Source organism: Spermophilus citellus (genome assembly GCF_964194105.1).
Source record: "Spermophilus citellus genome assembly, chromosome: 6".
Lineage (NCBI taxonomy): Eukaryota > Metazoa > Chordata > Mammalia > Rodentia > Sciuridae > Spermophilus > Spermophilus citellus.
Genome location: NC_138187.1, coordinates 41,328,375 through 41,338,750, shown reverse-complemented (window position 1 = coordinate 41,338,750; position 10,376 = coordinate 41,328,375). Strand labels below are relative to the sequence as shown.

The 10,376-nt window shown below is 39.3% G+C and overlaps 1 long non-coding RNA gene across 1 annotated transcript in view; it reads left to right on the top strand.

The window, feature by feature from the left end:
- Window positions 1-219: 219 nt before the first annotated feature.
- LOC308652121 overlaps window positions 220-10,376 on the top strand; it is a 54,391-nt gene continuing 44,234 nt past the window's right edge. Inside the window, exon 1 of the long non-coding RNA XR_014022734.1 lies at window positions 220-303. This is a non-coding gene — a long non-coding RNA (uncharacterized lncRNA). The remainder of the gene's footprint in view (window positions 304-10,376) is intronic.

Below are 10,376 nucleotides of genomic sequence, written 5' to 3'. Positions count from 1 at the left end.
TATCATTGACCTCATTCATTTTCTGGGTTGAATTCCTTTTACCGTCACTCACCTGCAGGCTTCTTAGGTTCAGATTCAGGGGTCAGAGTCTGAAGCAGGATCCAATCAGGAGCGCCTGGGTGAGAACTGTCCAATGACGACACTGTTATTGAAGAGGGGGCGGGCTTCCGTTTTTGGAATCCACCATCTTGGGATTTGCCGGGAGACTCGCTTTCCTGTTCGCAAGAGTCCCACGTTGTTCAGCCGTTCAAGGGCGGAAAGATCCCTTTGGAGTACAGCGGGCATCCTGAAAACAAGCAAATGGTGAGTGTGTAGCAGGCATCTTGCGATGAATAAGGCAGGCTGTTTTAACTGGCGGGATGAGCAAGGCAGGCTGTTTTAACTGGCAGGATCGGCTAAGGTACAAATGGTGCGCTCTTTACCGTATTCTCTAGTGCCTGCGGGCCTGAGTCGTCTTCTGGGGCAGTTTAAAGTTTCTTCCTTTTGTTACAGGGCTGGGACTTTCTGGGAGAAGCGAGGCAAAAAGACAGTTAATATAGATAATACATAATTGGGTCCGATCGGGGACGGTGTGGGCTGATAGGAAATTAAAGGAAATCCAATGCGGCGTTTTTCCTTCGTCATGCTCCCCAAACTCCCACCTGCCTCCAACCTGTTGCGAAAGGTAACCTGCTTCAGGTATGATTCTCTGCGAGGAGTTTTAAGAGTTTTTAATTGATACATCCAGGGCTTTTATCTTACTGCCGGGATTCCCTGGACCTTCTGGCTCACCCTGGACTTTGGATGAAGACTTCTGGGAGAGTTAGGCAGCATGAAGCCCACATTTAAATGCTGATTCTTGAAATGGAGTCAGAAAGATTTTAGACATGCTACCTAAAGTTACAGGCATACGTTTTTAGAAGGGGTAGAAAAGAGTGGAGACTGTCCTCTCAGAGAAAAGAGGATTGGTGTGTTTATTCTGCATTCCAGTTTTATTGGGCATCTCAGGGAATCTTTCATTCTCCTCCAGGCCCACCGCTTGACTGTTTTTTGTTTGTTTGTTTGTTTGTTTGTTTTTGTGTGTGTGTGTGTGTGTGTAAGTGGGTGGTAGAATTAATGATGTGTTTACTGGGGATTGAACCCCGGGGCACTTCACCCTTGAGTCACATTTACAACCCTTTTTTAAAAATGTTTTATTTAGACACAGGGTCTCACTGCTGTTGTTTAGTGCCTCACTAAGCTTCTGAGGCTGCCTTTAAACTTTTAATTCTCCTGTTTCAGCCTCTCAAACCACAGGAATGACAGGCATGTCACTGTGCTCAGCCCCACTTCTTGAATTTTGACTGGCAGCAAGATAATAATTTTCAACTCCCTACTGCCATAAAAAGTCTAGGTTAGGGCTGGGATTGTGGCTTAGCAGTAGAGCGCTCGCCTAGCATGGACAAGACCTGGGTTCGATCCTCAGCATCACATAAAAATAAAGGCATTGTGTTGTGTCCATCCATACCTAAAAAATAAATATTAAAAAAAAAGTCTAGGTTATGGGTTTGGGGCTGTGGCTCAGTGGTAAAACATTCACCTAGCACATGCGAGGCCCTGGGTTCGATCCTAAGCACCACTTAAAATAAATAAAATAAAGATATTTAAAAAGATGTAAGCATAATATGTCTAGGTTACTTTGACCCATGCTGACTGGTTCTATTAGGAATTTGGTTTTACAGATTTTGTGACTAGGGAAATAATCCTTTTCCCCTGGAGTTCAGGGATCCGGACTGTGAGGGAGTTACAAAAGTCTCTTCCCCTTCAGAGTAACTTGTTTTTCTTATCTGCATATCTTATCTTATCTGCATATCTTCTGCAGATAATAGCTAGTTTGTGAGTAATGTAACCTATCCTGTTGTTGTAGGGACAAATGAGGCAAGACACCAATAGCAGGAAACAGTTTTATTTGGCTGCAGCCAAATGTATCCCCTGAACCCTGAGTTCAGGTAGTTTCAGAACTTTATACCCAGCATGTGAGGGGAGGGGCTCAGAAGTTCACAGTCTGCAGAAGTTCACATAAAAGCAGCTTTTTTTTTTTTTTTCTTTTTTCCCCACTGTTTTGGGCAAGTTATCCCTTCAAGGACAACACCTGAGAAGGGAAGAGCTGGCTTCTCCCTTTTTTCCCTCCCCCTGCCAGCTGTTACCATGGAGCCCATTTTGTAACTTATCTTAAAAATGTAGACATCTCTGTGAAGCCCAGCTCAAGGCCAGAGGCATTGTTTGCACATTTCTACAAACTCCTATACTGGATATGTTTGTGAAAAACCATGGAGTGCTGATTTCTTCCTGGCCAGTGGCCAAGTAAGATAGGACAACACGAAAATGAAAATAGGAAGTTTATCTACATTGAACTCTTTTGCAGAGACTCTTTTGCTGACAGTCCCAAAATCATATATGGGGAAGATTTCTGGAGAAGCCCAGTTAAGGCTTTTCTGTGGAGAAAGGGGATGTGATTACACTGTTGTCTTAAACTAGGTAGAATTGCAGGTAAATTCCTTTTTTAAACATTAAGGCATGTGGGGATTAGCACAGTTGGTTAATTTAATAGAATTATTCCCTTAACCTCTTGTTCCCACTACAGAAGTCTCTCTGTCTCCTGTCAGTTTGCTTCCTATTTGGGCTGTCATAAATAGTGCTATGTTGAAAGTGGAAATGCAGCCATTTCTTTGATCTGCTGATTTCAGTTTATTTGGATGTAGGCCCAAAATTACTTATACTGGATTATATGGTAGTTTTATTTCGTTTTGTAAATTGTTTTTGTTGTTGTTGTTAGAACCTTTATACTATTTTTAAAGTGACTGTACTAAATTTATATTTTTCAAGTGTACAAGAGTTTCTTTTTTTTCCCATTTTCATATACTCCAAGTGTCAGATCAGGCAAGGTAGGCAGCAACCAAAGGAGGCAGATTTAAAAAGGTCGATGAACTGGGCTTTATTTGAGAAGGGTCCGAGTGGAAACTGCATGGGAACTCGACTGGACTGGAATTTCCTGGGGCTTATGGCAGGAAGGAAAGGTTCTTGGGACAGGAAAAGGTGTTTTAGAGTCTCTTGTCCGGCTGGAGTTGGTCAGGGGGAACTGGCTGAAATCCAGGATTGGTCAGAAGACCCTGCTGATTGACAGGCATTAACCGGGAGATCCCAGTGTTTCTGTCCGCCCCTGATTGATGTTTCTTTCCTGGGGGGGGGGGGGGGGGGAGGGCGGCTGCTTTGTCACCTCCACTGACCTGACACTAAGCAATTAGTTTTCTTGACAGTAGTCATTGTAACAGTTGTACGCAGGCTGCTGTAACAGTTGTACACAGGCTGCAGTGTATGTTCTTTGCTGCATAAATCCCTGATTCAAGTTTGTTAGATTTCAGGCTATCAAGTAGCCACTGGAAGAGTGTGATATAAAAGAGTTTTGGGAACAGTGATCTGTTATTTTTAACCCTTCCTGCACTACTGACTGTAGCCCATGGAAGTGCTTGCACGCCAATGTAAAACCACTTGTTTGTCATCTAGGAGATTTTCCTATGCTCAGTCATGTCCATATGCTCCCAGAGCTTGGGGATTTAGGAAGTATTTCCTTGAATGGAAGATGTGAAAATTGAGACATGAAAAAAAATCCTGCAGTAATTGGTAGGAGTGGAGTTATTTACAGGCAAAAGATAGTGGAGAGACCTGATATATTGAACTTTCACTCAGACTGCCAGAAATCTGCTTTATTTCCCTTATTAATTCCACAGTGCAGGATACATAAAAGCTCAACTGTCATCAGTAGCATTTCACAGAATATTCTGAAAAAAATCCTAATAGAGAAATCAAGAGGTATAGATTTAATACCATAGAAAACCCCCACTATTTTCTGTGGTTTAACATCTGTGTGTATCTTGAGTCTTCTTCAGTAATGAAAAAAATTAATATGCAAACAACAGGAGACTTTAGAGATGGGGATACACACACACACACACACACACACACATTCACACACACAGTCTTACTCTCCTTAGGGTGACATTAAATGTTGGGGATTCTGTTCCTGTTTTATGGTACATTTTCCTAAGTAGTATTACTGTCTAAGTTACCCCAGGTTTCTTAGTAATTTTATAATTTCTCAGTTGTCCGATGCATGTATCTTTCATTAATGACTTTATCTGGAAAGGACTTGAAATATGAGTAGATATTTTTTTCAGTGTATTTGTGGATGCAGGGAGATTCAGGAGCTTCCTATTCTGTAACTGCAATATAAATCCCCCTTAACGTTTTCCTTGGGTTGTGCTGTTGGGGTTTGAACCTATTTCCTTGCATGTTCTGCACAGATATTTTATCAGTGAATTGAGCCTCACCCTCAACATCAGCCTTTAGAATGGGTTGTATCATCCTTTCACTTTTTTCTTTCCTTTAGCAGTTCTGGGGATTAAACCTAGAAGTACATCTCATCCCTCTTAAATTTTATTTATTTATTTATTTTAATATTTTTTTAATAGTAGTTGAACACAATACTTTTATTTTTTTAATTTAATTTTATGTGGTGCCGAGGATCGAACCCAGGGACTTGCATGTGCTAGGTGAGTGCTCTACTACTGAACCATAACCCAGCCCTTTTTAAATATTAAAATTTTCACTAAGTTTCACAGGTTGACTTCAAACTTGAGCTCCTCTTTCCTCAGCCTCTTAAGGATCTGGCACCACTGGTGTGCACCACCATATCCACCCTGTAACTCCTTCCCTTATAGTAACTTGCGAATGTTTCATATTTTGTTTTAATATCTAAGTATTTATTACCTCTTGAGTTTTTTACTTTATGTAATTTTATTATAGGATTATAACTATTTTATTGTATTACAGTTTTGCATCTCTTACTATGCCTAATTTGTAAAGTAAATGTTATCATAGCTGTATAACTATATATTAAATTTCAGTACTATTCAAGGGCATTTGTCTTGTAATGTGTCCCCTGAGAATAAGGTAGGTCTAATTTATAAGGACATGAGTGCAGCCAGTTGTCTGCTAAGCTTTGGGTGAGGTAAGCTCCAGAAGGCTTGAGTCAGGTTTTTGGGAATATATCTTACTGAAAGAGAGAGAGAGAGATTTTAGTGTTACTCTAGTGCCTAGCAACAAATAAAGTCTTAATGAACCTTTCATGACAGAGTGGACAGGTTTCATGACTGAGGGAACTGGGCCTCATGAAGGGCAGATATATTCTTCCTACCCTGACTCCATGCAGACAAAAGTAATTAGGTTGTCTTTAATCAATTGTTGCATAAGTAGGTTGACATGGAAAAGGTGAGCAATGCAGAAATTCTGAGAACACAGGTTGCTGGCTTGGCTCAGAGGTGTGCCATCCTCAGGTTATCCCCAAATTTGAACTCAGTAATCTCCTGTTTTCTGCCTCCCTCAAGACACTGGCTTCACTAGGAGCTGCCCCAGACTTAATGACTGTCCAATGAAGCTATGAAAAAGGCCTGGAAGTCCTGGTATAGAAGAAGCAGAAAAAAAAAAAATCACCCAGGAAATCTAGCCAATAAGATAGCTGCAAGTCAGAGTCTTTGTGTCCTAGAGACAAGTCTGCTGTTTTTTATCATGGTAATTCAAAGCTGTAGCTATTATCACATTATGATATTTTCAGCCATGTTTGGGGCCTACAGTGTGTACTCAAAATTTCTTCTTTATCATGCTGTTGTTGGTGGAAGAGATCTCTCTGGACAAGAATGATTTGGGTAAACACTGGAAAGGCAGGGTACTGGACTGTGGACACAAAATCAGGAGGAAATATTTAGTGTTTTTTGGCAGTGCAGTGTGTGTAAGCATGGGGTGTGCATGAGGAGTCTGCACAGCAGGGCTGTGATCAGTCAGCATGAACCAAATAAGGAGCTTTTAGGTGTATGTGCATGGGGGTGGATAAAGGATAGATGAAGGCTGCTCACCTGATATGTGTGTGCCTGTGACTTCCATGTTCCTTTAGAGATACTCTTTATAGTGAGTAGGTTTGAGGGTGCTACCTAAGCACGGTTTGCACACTGTGTAGGTGCATGCTGAGACTGCAATGTGAGTTCTGTTACTGTCATCTAACACTGGGGAGTTGCACAGTGATTTCATTTGTCAGGGCCTGCCACCCTCTGTGAGGATTAAGCAACTTGATTCTGAGTCACCCAGGTTTGAAAGGTGGGGGGGGGGGGGCAACTGAACAGTTAGATGCCTTGTGTTAAGGTCCAGAGAGTGGTAAATAATTAGGCATAGAACAACCAAGGAAGAAGACCTGCTTTTTCTTGTGTTCTGACAGCTGCAGCTGGAACTCTCTTAAATGCTGGGATTTGAGTCAAGACTCTGACCTTTTATGCTGATGGGGCAGGCAAGAGATGGCAGAGGCAAGCTGCCCCCATGACACTCATGAGAGTGTCAAGATTGCAATTCACGTTTTTCCTGTTCCTCTGGAAAGGAACCAATCTTACCCTCCTTGGCCCCTCTACCCACCTAATGTTATGATTTCCTCTATTCCTCCTTGTCTCTGCTTTGCACCGAACCTCCCAGGTATCATACCTTCTCCTCACTCTCCTCCACTTAAATGCTCATAAACCACAGCAAGTCTGTGACCTCTTTAATCAGCAAGATTTGGAAAAGGGTATTGTCTGCTCAGATGAATACTCACTTGCTTTTCTCTTCTGGACTATTCCTGATTGCTCCAGTCAATTTAGTCTTTCCCTGAGTCTCCATAGTGTCTTTGCTCTGTTCTGGTTCTTACTGGCCTGGTACAAGGACTGGTCTGGCACTCTTATGTAATAAGATTATGAAAGGCATTTCCAGGGAGTAGAATAAATTATTCAGAATAAAGTCTGGGTAAGTTTCCTACATTTTTTGGAGAATAATATCTATTGAATATTGCTTAGGATGTACCAGCACCACAAATTTGATTTAAATGAAACATGAAGCTTCTCATTGGAGGTAATATGGGGCTGCCACATGAAATGGACGCCAGGTAATTACCAGATTTATGAAGATACTTCTCCATCCTCTCTTTCCATTGGCTATGTACTTGGCATTCCCATCAATTCTGTTGATGGCCAGCACTGTATGACCCACTACAAAGATGGGGCTAAGTGTCAGCAATTCTCCAGTCTTGAGATTCCACCAGGGTCCAAGGGACCAAGTTTAACAAATCCTGTTTTACCTTATATAATTTTGCTCTTAAAATATTTTTTTACATGGTATGAGAAAAGGTATACTAACATTTATTTTTTGACAGACACCACATTGTCCTAGTAGATTTTTAAAAATAGTGTTATATTTATACTACCCTCCAGTGTATCCTCTCTCTTTATCATTGTCTACATTATAAGGGTCTTTTAAATGATAAGTGTTTTTTTTTTTTTTTTTAAATTGTCCCCCTTTGATTCCTGTTTTTTTTTTTTTTTTTTTTGATCATCACATTATGAAGTCTACACCGATTGCTATAATTTTATTATATGCAGCCATTTGTGGCTTAATGATATTTTGGTCATTGATAAATTGCCTATAGAAAATGGCTACAGCAAGCAATTTAGGTGTGTTGTAATCTATACTATCTAGGTGTTGAAATAGTATAGGAGGTTTGCAAAATGGCAGATTCACCTTGTGGTGTATTTCCCAAAATTTATCCTAATCTTTGGAGAATCACTATATATACAAATGTGTATTGGAATTATATGGTATTTAATTGATATGATTTTTACATATCAAATTTATCAGATTGTTTTTATTTAATTTGTCTTTGTTATTAGGGGGTACTAGATATTGAACTCAAGGAAACTCAACCGCTAAGACACTTCCCTATCCCTATTTTTTATTTTAATTAGAGACAGAGTCTCACTGAGTTGTTTAGTGCCTCACATTTGCTGAGGTTGGCTTTGAACTCTCAATCCTCCTGCCTCAGCCTCCTGAGCTGCCGGGATTACAGGCATGTGACATTGTGCTTGGCTTAATTTTTCTCTATTGCTTAGTATTGTATTTCCTCTATTCTCCTTTTATAAAATTTGTCTCTTTCAAACTACTGAGACTGATGATTATTTAACGAGTTCTTAGTTTGCCTATTATTATTACCTAAATAATATTACCTAAATAACATTCTCTTTATCTTTAACACCAACTTTAGATTCATCCCATTTTTTACTGATTTTTTATTAAGATATAATTTATATATCATAATATTTATAAACTTTTAAAAATATTTTAACAAATATGCACTCCATAAATATAATTGCATGTCTTTTATCCCAAAGTTTTTGCCAAAACCCTTTTAAAGTGTCTCTTATGTTTCTTCTCAACACCTTTTATTTAATAAATGTAATCTTACTGAGCAAAATCAAAACAGGACAAGCATCAAAGTTAAGTGGATCAATGAATTTTTAGTAAGGTGACATACAATGTAACTACTACTTGCATCAAGATATAGAATATTGAACTGAGGTTGTGGCTCAGTGGTAGAGCACTTGCCTAGCATGTGTGAGGCACTGGGTTCAATTCTCAGCACCATATATAAGTAAATAAAATAAAGGTCCATTGACAACTAAAAAAATTTTTAAAATATGTAGAGTATTAATGATTCCCCAAACAACCACTCTATGCCATCTTTCTCTCTATTTTCCACAACAGTAACTTGGTAAATAATTTTGTTTCATGTAGTGCTGTTGAGTTTTCTTTTAAAAAGGATGAGAAGTGTGACAGTTTTCTTTACCAAATGTACCAAAGTGGGGGGAAACCTGGCAGCTAGGATTAGGTGCTGAAAGAAAAGTGGTACAGGACTGATTACACACACACACCTAGGATAGGAAGCAAGTTTATTGTCAGGAGCCTGACAAGACTTCTCTGCACAAGGAGAGGAACAGCAGAGCAACTCCCGCTGAGTGTTTCCTTTTATAGGCTAGAATCATAGCTGTGCCCTAGGGGTGGGTTTAGTCTTGAGTGACATAATAAGAATCCCCTGATCTTGTGGAAGACAAGTTCATTTCTTGGGAACAGAGACAGAAAGTTTTCCTATGTCTCAGAATGGGAACAGGGAAACCAACATGTCCCTTTATCTTCACAAGGAGAGAACAGGGAAACTAATATGTCCCTATCTCAGGGGCTGGTAAGTTGCCTCTTAATGAGAAAAAGGGAGAGACCAGCACATGTCCAGGCTGTAGTTTTTGTTGTTGTTGTTGTTGTTGTTATTGTTGTTTTTTTGGTAAAGAGAGATTGAGAGAAAGAGAATTTTTTATTTTGAGAGAGAGATTGAGAGAAAGAGAATATTTATTTTTTAGTTTTTGGTAGACACAATATCTTTATTTTTATTTTTAATGGTGCTGAGGATTGAACCCAGCGCCCCACACATGCCAGGCGAGCGCGCTACTGCTTGAGCCACTTCGCCAGCCCCAGGCTGGTAGGTTTTTATCTCAGGCTACTTTATCTTTCTTGGGAATAAAACAGTATTCATAAAGTGGGGGTGGGGAAAAAAGATGGCTGCAATTATGCTAACAGGTGCTAAGTATGACCTCAGTTTTGATTTGTGATGTCAGAGGGGAATACATAAGTGAAATGCAGTTATCAGGCAGAATGTGAAGCTGTACCCCCACATTATGCTGTACCCCAGAAGGGTGCAGGAAGATGAGACTATGCAAGAACATAACTAGGGGTGTAAGTGGGTAGAGGGAGGAAGAGAACAAAGGGAGGGTTGAGGGCAACTGGGAACTAGGAGGGAAAAAAAAGTTCTCAAAAAAGAAAACAGACCAAGAAATTTCCAAAAGGAAGAAGTTTTAAAGTGACAAATAACAATATGAATATTCATCAGAAACTAATAATAGTTAGCAATGTTAACATTCAAGCTGTAGAGACTGCTGTATACTTACTAAGAAGGTAAACACAATGATAAGTTACTTTTCATTTCTACTTAGGAATAGATGGATGGTTCATAGAGTATGCCTGAGTCAAGAGTAACATAGCATTTTCCTAAGTGGTTTTACCAGTTTACATGACCACAAACAGTGTTTTTGTAACCTTTCATCTGTTGTTTATCATTGACTTATTTGTTTATTTTCCTTTGTTGTCATTGTCAAGTAAGTATACAGTAGTCTCTGCAGCTTGAATGTTAACATTGCTAAATTTATTGGTTTTTGATGAATTTTCATATTGTTATTTGTCACTTTAAAACCTCATCCTTTTTGAAATTTCTTGGCATGTTTTCTTTGTTGAGATTTTTTTTCCCCTTAGAAATATATACTACCTCAGATATTCAGTGCTATGAACACTTTACTAAAAATAATTGTTGTAAACATCTTCTGCCACTCCACATCTTACCTTTATACAATTTTATCAATATTGACATAGGATTTCTAATGCTGATAAAATTTTATAACAATTATTCT